At 36.8% G+C, this 10,889-nt stretch overlaps 1 long non-coding RNA gene across 1 annotated transcript; it reads left to right on the forward strand.

Moving 5' to 3' along the window:
- The first annotated feature begins 5,365 nt into the window (after positions 1-5,365).
- On the forward strand, positions 5,366-10,526 carry LOC116719520 (uncharacterized). The gene is made up of 2 exons (XR_004339203.1): positions 5,366-9,288; positions 9,567-10,526. It is a non-coding gene; the product is annotated as an uncharacterized LOC116719520 (long non-coding RNA).
- Positions 10,527-10,889: the final 363 nt, after the last annotated feature.

Below are 10,889 nucleotides of genomic sequence, written 5' to 3' on the forward strand. Positions count from 1 at the left end.
CTACTGTCTGACAGAAACACACTGTTTGTCTAAGTAGCTAGTAATTAGTTTGGTAACCAAGCACAGCAACTATTAAAATAATCCCACAACAACACTGAGATGGGTTTGATGTCATTCCCAGGCCTGGTTTTGAATTTAGAGGCTAAACAGAAAGAGCCACCGACGCTTATTCCTGGTTCTGTCTTCTTGAATTTAAACTAAAAGTTTCCCTAAAACTCTCCACTGCACTTATTTTTGAGTAGTTTCTGTGTCTAAGCTAAGACAGTTGTAGTAGAACCACCCATATTTTAGTAGTTTATGCTTATTTGCAGTGTATGATTAATTTTGTAATTCTCTTGTTAATAGTCGATGCACAAAGTACCTCTAAAGACATGCCAAGTTATTATTGGTGAGATATTTTATTACAAGAAATCCAGCAGCGGTATTCGTCTAAAAATGCTGAAGCAAAGTGGAGAAACCAAGAGTTTACTGCAAGCTTAAGCTCTTTGGTTAACAGGAAGAGCTGCAACAGAATATACTAGATGTGTTTAAACATTGAAATGCAATACGCTGAGTGGGAATACAAAATAATATCAGCAGATGACAGAGAGTTTGATCCTCATCACATGTGGCTCCCAGATACAAAACAGGATGCAACACGATCCATAAAAAAACATACAGAAAGGCAGTTTCTGACAGGGACTTGATGTGGGAAAACAGGAAATGACCTAATGAAAGAGCAGTGGGAATGTTAAGAAAGGCTGGTGAGAAACACAAGGATGAAGCCAGGATTGAGGTGTGGTGGTCTTAGCAGGTGTTTCTTGGTTAGAGAGTTTGTTTTTTCAGAAGGAGGAGTGTGTGAGTTCCCTGCTGACTGGTGCAATGCAGCAGTACAGGGTTTCTGGCTGTCTGGATCCACGGTTTTATAAAAACATACCGCTCCTACATGAACATTTTAAAACCCTCAGAAATAGATGTCAAGGCATGTCAAGTAGCTGCAAAATAACATGTGACTAGGACTAAAGAAAATGAATAAATATTAGGTTTGAAGAAAAAAAAAAACCCCAAAAATTTAAAACTGGAAGTTGCAAACTTGCATTGTCATGTAAAACATCAAAGTTTTTCACACTTTCACTTTGAATTTTATTGTTTTTGAATGTGATACACCACAACCAAGTAGTGCACAACTGTAATGTGGACACACATTCACACCTCAGGCAAAAGGCTTCAAATACTCAGCTTTTATGAAATAAAATACATCCAGATAATCTAAAGTGCTTGTGCGCTGTAGGACTCAAACTGTGGCTTATTTGTTGTTCCATGAAGTATCAAGGTAACATTTTGAGTGACGGCTTTTACTATAGTGAGACACAGCATGTTACAATCCCTGCAGTTTGCGAGCAATTTCTCTCAGCTAGACCTTTAAGGAGCAGCAGCCAGAAGAATGAGATTATTGTTTCACTGGTTGCTTTTCTTTACAGCAATTAGTCAGCAAACGGGCAGAAAAAAAGGGGGAATATAAAGACAGCTCGGAATGTTTGAATATTAAATGTTCAGTGTTGCAGAAAATAAGAATATTACAAAAAGGTTACAGCACCCTGCTGCCAAGAAAGTTGAATTGAAGGAAGAAACGTGGTAGGAAAAGTTGCAGCAGAAACAGCTTCTACAGTTTTGTCAAGAAAAATCCAATCTGTATCTAATCTTTACCAATAAAATAATAACCTGATGAGCATTAATATTTACTGATGCTCTCCATTTAATCTAACTGATTGATCTTATAGAGACAAATGGGCCAAAATCTCGTTCTCTAGAAGTGCAAAAAAAACACAAATTTTACCAGGTTTTTTGGTCTATTTTCCACTGCACATATCTTTCTACACTTGAAATAAAAAATAACTTACAAGTAACTTTTCAGCAAGATATAAGAGCTTATTTTAAGTCAATTATTCCTTAATGCTGATGAAAAAGTACTACTTCCACTGTCAGATTATTTCACTTATAACAGGGGGAAAATGTCATGAAATAATTTGCCAGTGGAATAAATACTTTTAACAATCAATATTGAAGAATTGTTGATTTAAACAAGCTCTGTTTTATATAATGTTGACGATTTCTAAATACCGTAATTTTTTAGGTGTCATCTTCTGAGGCTCATAGCAAATTTTATGTATCTGAACTGGTTGGTTGGTTCTAACTTCTGGTCTTCTCTCATAAAACCCCAATAAGATACAAAGATCTTTCTGGGTGTAATGTGACAAATTGTTGAAAAGTTCAGTGGTATGAATACTTTTACAAGGAGCCATGACTATTTGTGTGAATGGAGAAAAGTGGGAAAAGTAGCTGGAGAGAAATCTGAGATTGCTCAATGTGTGTGAAAGCTTGGGGTGGGGCCACGTCTGCGTTCACACCTAACATTCTTCCTAAAGCATAAAGCATAATGAGATATGTGTGAGAACTGGCATTGATGTATGGATCCTGAGGTAATGCGCTCTGCAGTTTGAAGCTCAGTGTTAGGTTTCAATAGAGCCCAGCTAGCTTTCTGGAGAGGAAGCCAATAACTCCTGAAAAGCAACTTCTGCTGGAAGTCACAGATGAATGTGATTAAAAAAGCATGAAACTCTTTTGTGTACGGTGCCTGAAAGCACAAGTACTTTTTCCAAGACCGACTGTGGAACTGCTATGGACACTTTTAAAACTTTTTTCCCCTACAAAACATGTCATCATGCAAACTTCCACCAGATGGAGCCAAACTCTTTAATAATCAATGGGAGGATTTGATCCAGCAGCTAGAATTAAGCATTGAGAAATAAGTTCATACAATATACTGCTCAGTACATCTTGAATCTTTCTCGTTTTGTCACATTACAACCAAAGAGCTCAACATTTTTAGATTTTTGTGTCTTAAACCACACATTTTTGCACCTGCTCAACTATAAACTTGCAATATTTTAATTAAATTAAGCAAGGGGGATGTGTAAATCATTGTATATCCAATATTTGAAAAGGGTTTTGCCTCAGTAAAAGATAAGCCTTCAGTTCACAAATGTTTTTGGCTCAATTGAAAAACATTTGTCAGCACTAATGTCAGGATTTGAGTCATTCCTTATTTGAAAACTGTAGACAAGTTTAATGAATAAATTAAAAGCAGATTTGGGTGCATCAAAGACTTATTTTGAAAAAACAAATCACTCGATAGATGTGCTTCTATTTACTGTGATTTAAGAAGAATTAAAAAACGGGGTTATTAAAAGATGAAAACTTTGGTCTGTAATTAACAATTTTTTGTTGCAAAATGTTTGTTATTTTTCTTCAGTAATTTTGCTCTAATTAAAAATTAAAAGTTTCCATTTAGAACAACAACCTGTGCTGCTCAGGAAAATCTGGATCAGACAGGAGTATTAATAGATTGCATGTTGTTTTAGAAATAAAAATGTTCTAGGTGTGAAAAACTTCTGTGTTCTGCCCCTTTACTCTGACAACCCCATGAAATTTAGTGCAGCAGATTCCCTTTAAACAGTAAATAAAGTGTTTAATTTGATCTCGATGCAAATCAAAATTTCTGATTTTCATTTGCTAAAACTGTTGCAGATTCAGTTCTATTTCCCCTCCATTTCAGATTGTTGTAATGTAATAAAGTGATAATGTGAACACATTTACAGTGCCCAGTAAAATCAGATCAGAGTCTCACTAGTTGATTTGACGAGGCAGAGAAAGTAAAAAGATGCTGATTTGTAAATGTTTCTTTCTTTTTATTCTCCCTCATCTTTAATCAAACACTTGGGGACAAATAGCTTTGTCTCCATTCGCTCTGTTTCTGTCACTCTTGCTGTTCTTTATTGCCTTTTATCAAACTGCTCTCTCTCTTTCTCTCTCCTTCGCTCCCATAAACCTCTCCACACTGTGACAGCAGAGCACAGTGGCTTTGGATCTGGCTTTATTCAGAGCACGCGGCTGTCTCCCATCACCCGTAGTCTCCTGATTAGACCAACCCTCCTCCCCCCCACCATACACACACACACACACACACCACCACTCAGCAGTCACTGGGACTCACAGCAGCCAGCTGACAGCCACGGAAGCATCTTTTCCCAGGTAGAGCTGCTCCTCTACCTGGAGACATGTAAGCCTAATTATCCCACTTGTCCTGGAGGTGGGGATTACCCGTCGGGCTGCTTCGAGATGCTTAATTTTCCGTTGAGACGGATGGGTTTTAAAAAAACAAATATAGTTGCCTCCACCATTAGTTCCCGTAGGGATAAATACTGTTTATGTCAAATACACTCTAAATGAGCTGGTGGGAGTAATAAAAATAGCAAAACGGTTGCATTGTTATCCTTAATGCCAGAAAATAGTTCTAAACTTCCTATTTTTCATCAATTAGATCCGTGTAGCTTTGCAACACCTGATTTCAGATATTTATTTGTGGGAAATATAAGAAGCAAGTCAAATTTTTGTTCAATTTCACAATTACATTGTACTTTATGTTGCTGAGTCACATAAATAAAAAAGGATTAAGTTTGCCATTGTAATGTTACAAATTTTGAAAAATGCTTTTGGGATTTAAACACTTTTGTAAGGGACTAAAGTTTTTCAGTTGTTGTTTGTGTTTTAAAGCAGCTGAATGGTTTTAGGAAACAAATCAACCAGATCTGGAAGAGGCAGCAAAGACTCTGAATACTGAATACTCTAAAACATTTCATAAACAAAGGCAAGGAAATGATAGGATGACTATATTTTATGATGCCTATTAATAATTTTAAATCCCCATAGCTTAACCAAATAGAGGCTAAAAAGTGCAGCTGGACTCAAAACATCGTTGCCAGACTTCCTTCCTCCTCTAAATCCTCTTGTGGGTGCTGAAAACTTTGATGTCAGTTTAGGCAGGTATGAAACGTAGCTTTGTCGAAGGTTTTGTTTTATGCAGCACTGAAGTGTGACAACTTCTGAGTGCTATTAGTCACGGAGAACGTGTAATACTTTGCTGTGTTTCTTTAGAAGTATGGTAAGAGGACTCAAATTCAGAACTAAACAGGCAGAGAAAACTAAAAACACAGATCTTTGGTGCTCCCAAAAAAGGCATAACCAATTAGATCGACTGGAAGTTTTATCATGACATTTTGTGGCGCTATTATGCTTACGATAAAAGTGACAATAAGAACTGTTACTTCTTTTTTAGGTAACTGTATGACTGTGACTGCATTCACAGCCATTGTAGCCCCACAAACCCGACTGTTACGCTTTAAAATATTTATAATATCAGTGTAAAATATATGCTGTAACTGCATTTAATCATATCCTCAAATTTATGAATGTTTAATACACACTTATCGAACAAACAATGGGGAAAAGTAACAAAAATAACATCCCTACAATGATTTTAAACATTATGAGCTGGAATTTATTGTGACAACAATAAATACAAATATTTTCATAAGAAATTCATAATGACAGATGATAAATGATGCAATAAATGCCTAATCCGACAACCAATGAATGAAAAATTTAAGTAGATATGAAACAGGTCATGGCAGCGAAGCTTCACTTTTTTCCCCAAATTGTGAAATTTGTGACCATTACAAGAGGGAAGGACTTCCCCGGCTCTTCTTCCCTCTCCATCTTGTCATCATTTACACTTTTTTCCTCAAATCCTCTGACTAATTTTTATATTTCTTTCCTCATTCCTCACACACATACTACCATTTCCTTTATTCACGTAAAAACACACAGAAAACAAACAAGCAGCAGATATTTCAGTGTGTAAAGCTCACAGTTCACCAGCATAACTCCTCCATAACTACTTTTTTTGTGTTGAATTAACTTAAAAGATACAAATTTTAATTTACATAAACTTTTTCATCTTATTTTAACCTGAAACAATCAAGTTCAATGCCGCCTTCGTGTCCTACGTCTGATGCCAATCTTCACCAGGGACAGATCCTGTACTGACCAGGTGCTGTGGTGGTGCAGCGGGTTAAGCACAACTCACTTCAGGAGGCCTTAATCCTCAACTCGGCCGTCACAGGTTCGATTCCCGGCCTGGCGACCTTTGCCGCATATCGTCCTCCACCTTCCTGTCTAACTATTCTCAAATAAAGGCTGCCTGAGTCAAAAAAGATCCTTTATTAGTTCTCTATTTGAAGTAAACTAAAAGATTTGAGTAAGACTGATTCAATTTGTCAAGTTAAACCAACTTAAGTTAAGTTTGATAAACTTAATTGAATTACTTGTTACCAGTTGAAGCAATTCAATTAAGGTCGTTCAACTATTTTCCTTTTTCAGTGCATGAACCAATTGACCAAGTTACTTGAGTAACTTTTTGGTAAAAATGTACTTTTAGAAGGAGTTTTACTACACTGTACTTTTTACTTTTATTTTACTTGAGTAAAATGTTTGGATGCTTTACCCACTGTGAGTAACTTCACTGAGTAAAATTTCATTAGTTTCATGTCGGGTCAAAAACATAAATTTTACTCCCAGTCAGAATAAACAGTTAATTTAGAAGAAGACAGTCAGGGGTACAGGTAATTTTAAGCTTGACTGAATGTGGAATTAGCTCTAGATTTGCAATATTACTGTTAATATTTTAAGGAAGTGATAATAACTCCACTGTAATAAACATTAGATCACCACAAGACTTCTGTGCAGAAGATGATGTTGTCTCTGTTGGAAACATTTACAAGGAGACCAACAACTGAGGCATATTAAACTGTTTATGTGTATCTGCCAGATTCCTGTCTGCTGAGCATCAATCACTTCACAGCCAGCATGCAGATCATCACAGCTCTTTTTCTGGATTATTCTGTTAGTTTTACATCACATGGACCAGGATGCAAACCTTCCGAAAAGTACTTTTCTGTTGTCGGTGAAAAGAAAAACTAGCAAACGTTTTTGGGTATCATCAAAGTATATTTTTTCTTTTGCAAAGGTGAGATGTTTGGTTGTGTTCTAAGCAGTGGTTTTGGCCTCGAATTCTCCCATTTAGGCCATTATTTGCCTTTAATCTCTCGTTCTTATTGTCAAATTAATATTGAATTTGATAAAGTCAAGCATAGCCAGGAGAGGTGTAGATGTTTTTCTGTTATTATGTGAGAAAGTGTCCTGTTTGCCTGCAGATCCTGGGTCATTTCAGCACTGTTCCATGTTTCCTCCATTTGTGGATAATAGCTTCACTGTGGATCTTCATGTTGTGAGATTCTATAATTTCACATGTCTGATGAAATCACTTTAAAAAAATGCAGTTTATCAGTTAATTCCTGTTTCACCAAGGAAGGCAATAAAGTTTTTCTATTTTCTATTTCTCAGATTGAGTTGTAATATTGCTAATAATCTAAAACATGCAAGTGTGATCAAAGGAAGTACAAGGTTTATTAAATAAATAGAGAATCACAAAAGCAGCACAAGTGAAACCAAGAAAATCTCTATAAACAGGTCAGCAAAGCATAAAAGTAAAATACGCTCTGGTGAAAATGACCTTCAAAACCTCTAAATGTTCATGAATGCAGCTCAGGAATATATGCTTTAGTCTTTGTGTAGTTTACACAGACAAAAGCCAAGGTAGAGAAGCCTATTTGGAGAGATAAAAGTGGTGTTATAGAAAGGGTGAGTAAAAAAACAACAACCCTGGATCACCTTCAGAACAGCATCGAATCTATTTTAGAAAAGAATAGCATTAAAGGGCAGACCAGGAAAATTCAGCAAGAAGGACATCAATAAAAGCGGAAACCAAAGAACTAAATGTAAACCTGAAGTCTCTGCAAAGTGCACAGCAGCATATCTGCTAAAAAGGCCGTGCACTACCCCAGAAAAGCCAACCTTTATAGAGTTGAGGACAGAGCAGAAAAACCTCAGAAAGCGTGGCTGTAGTTCACAAGACAACAGGGAGAAAGGAAACCTCTGCTTAAGATCTTGTGATGAACTTAAACTGTGAATATGACTTGTGTTTTGAATTCTTTTTCTAAATTTGTGTGCATGCAGCTACGAACCCTGAATTCAAAATAATCCCCTCAATAAGCTCACAAAAAATCCCCCATATACTCTAGAAATATATTTTTGCAGCTTCTTTGTTGTCATGTTTTATTTGGTGCTTTTGACTGTTTTCCTTTTGAAAACATGACAGATACTCAAAGAAATCATTCTGTTTGTTATGTCTGTTGTGAGAATATGAAGGCAAGAAAAAAAAATGTCGGAAAGCAAGAAAATTGTATTACTAAATGGAAACAGAGATCTGTTCTAGTCTCTTAGCATCAACCTCAAAGCCCGATGGCTACAAGGACAAAACGCAGCCTTGATTTCTAAAATAGTTAATAATACAGGAAGACCCTCCATTTTTAGCTTTTAAAGGTGCAGTTTAACAGCAACCTACGCCTTCAAGAGAACGTTTCAGTTGATTAAAATCAAAACAAAATGGAGGGTAACAGAGCAACAATGAGCTCCAGAGAAACCGATCAAGAAATTTGCTCAGAAAATAAACCCTTAAACCCAAATTAAAAATCCTTGAAAATCAAGGGAGGCAATGTATAAAACTCTGAATGCAAATTCTTCTTCCCTTTAGAATGAGTACATGTGTGAAACATTAAAGCAAAGAGATTTTAACAACACAGTTTTTGTTTTAGTATTCTCTGAGTTTCCCCTGAACTAACCTGAGGTAGAGCTCATAACACCCAGCCCGTTTTTCCGTCCTCTCCTCCGTGAAGTCGGTGCAACGTAAATTTAATCATCTTCATCCGCCCACCATGGCCAACTAGCACTCGCAGATTTTTGCTACTTCCTGTCAAAGGGTGACACAAGCAATGCATCATATCACGAGCAGAATAAGACGACGAAACAACAGAAGAAGAAACAGCAACATTTCTTGTTTTGATGAAACATAGTGAAGAGAGATCTGCTGTTTTCCCCATGTGAATAACAGGGACAACAGAGAACCTCAACTACTGTAATATTTTTTGTATGATATATCACTTTACATCCCTTTCAGTTATTTTCTTCATCTCGTCTGATTGGACATTGTATACGGCCAGATCCAGATGCAGTGTGGAAAGTCGGTTCTCCCTGGCTCTGCCTCTCTCATGCTTCGCTCTAAGGTTATCCTGCTAGACGACAAACTGACCACTTTTCCTCAATATGCAACTTTCTTCTTCTTCTACTCTCCAATTATTTTTATTATCTGTTATTTCAGCTGTTAAAATTAGATTTTCTCTGTTTTTCTGTAATCATTCAAACTGCATCTGGTCTGGACTTCCATTTGAATTTGGTACATTCCTGGAAGAGTGCATCGGCTGAGACAACACCATCAACTAAACGTTTTGCTGGGTATGAGACATTGACTTACTGGAATGTTTTTGTCCCTGGAATGCATTTCAAAACATGACAAAATTTTACCATTTCTGCAAATGCATCGTGCAAAACACAGCAGCAGAGGCATTGCTTTTGTTTGTTGACTGGTTCCAACTCTGAAATTAGCTGCTTTGGCAGCTCTTTGGTTCTCTCAGCCCAGTAAGCATGCAATAAAAAGAATCTGGCTGGATTGTGAACAGACATTGTTATGACAGCAGAAGCTGATTGTGCCTCTTTGACTTCTTTTCCATCAGGCCCTGGCACGATGACGGCTCAGATTCTGGCGCTGTCGATTCGCTCGTCTTTCCAAGACTAACTAAGAAGAGTCAGGCATTCATGATGAATCATTTAGCACTTCTTGTAATAATTCAGTCCACTAGAACACAGATGAAATTAAGACCTTCTAATGTCATTCATTCATTAAAACAGGGATACTATTTGGAGCAGTTTAAAGATTGGAACCCTGAGGTGATAAGCCCTAGCTAATATGATAAAACCCAAACTTCAGTTTCACATAAACATTTTATCCCAGGACTTCCAGTTACTTGATTATCTCCACATGCTGCAGATTAAGCAAAGCAGCCACAGAGCATCACTGAGCCACCACCATGCTTCACTCCAGGTGTTGTGTTTGTTTCACACATCTCATATTCTTCTTCATACATACTGCTGATCCATAGATGTTTTGGCTTTGATTCATTACTTCACAAAACAAAGCCCCAACGCTGGACTGCTTATATTGTTGTGATATAATTCTTGTGCATCTGAGTCTGTTGTGCATGTCTTGGAGTTTAGGCATGCACAACAGCAGATATTGGATGGCAAATGAAATGCTAAATGATTAAAAGATAGTCATTAATAAATATTAAAAGACTGAAAGATGATGAACGATCAAATGTCCATGTAATAATTTAATATTTTAACATATTTTGCAGAAAAGGGAAACGCTCTCATTTTCACTTTCAAAACATTTGTTTCTTCATTTCTTTTTATTTTTTCAATCTGTCTTCTGGAATTAGAATTTGATTATTTTAAATATTACATGCCTCAGAAACTGGGCTGTGTACGCTCAACTTTCCCTGAACCCTGAGAAAAACCCCAAAAGAAACAAAGTACCATGAAACTGATGTTGTGTTGTTGCATCATCTGGCTCACTATCATACCGGTGAGCGTCCTTTTTTTTTCTTCAGCTGCTTTCTAGAAAACTGAAGAAGCTGCTTTCAGGAGAGATGTTGACAGCTCACTTGTGCATGGCAAAAGAGTTTTGCAGCAACTTAGTTGGATATTTGCGGTTGCCATAGATACATGGGACATCCATATAACAGAATGACCATGAAATAATTTTGTTAATGGGTGCCCTTTTGCTGCTATGTGTCAGGGAACATGCTGCAGTATGCTGGAAGATTGTAGTGATATCCTTAAACTGTGCTTCCTTAATTATGATCATTTATTTGTTTATTTTTACTCATTAAAATGCACACGGCCTTGGAGGATTGGCATTTTCTGCATGATGATATTAATCATGATGGCATGATGTGTGGCAAAGCTTGAAAATTGACATTCACTGCTATTTTCCA

This window comes from Xiphophorus hellerii, chromosome 5 (assembly GCF_003331165.1).
Source record: "Xiphophorus hellerii strain 12219 chromosome 5, Xiphophorus_hellerii-4.1, whole genome shotgun sequence".
In the NCBI taxonomy this organism is placed as follows: Eukaryota; Metazoa; Chordata; class Actinopteri; order Cyprinodontiformes; family Poeciliidae; genus Xiphophorus; species Xiphophorus hellerii.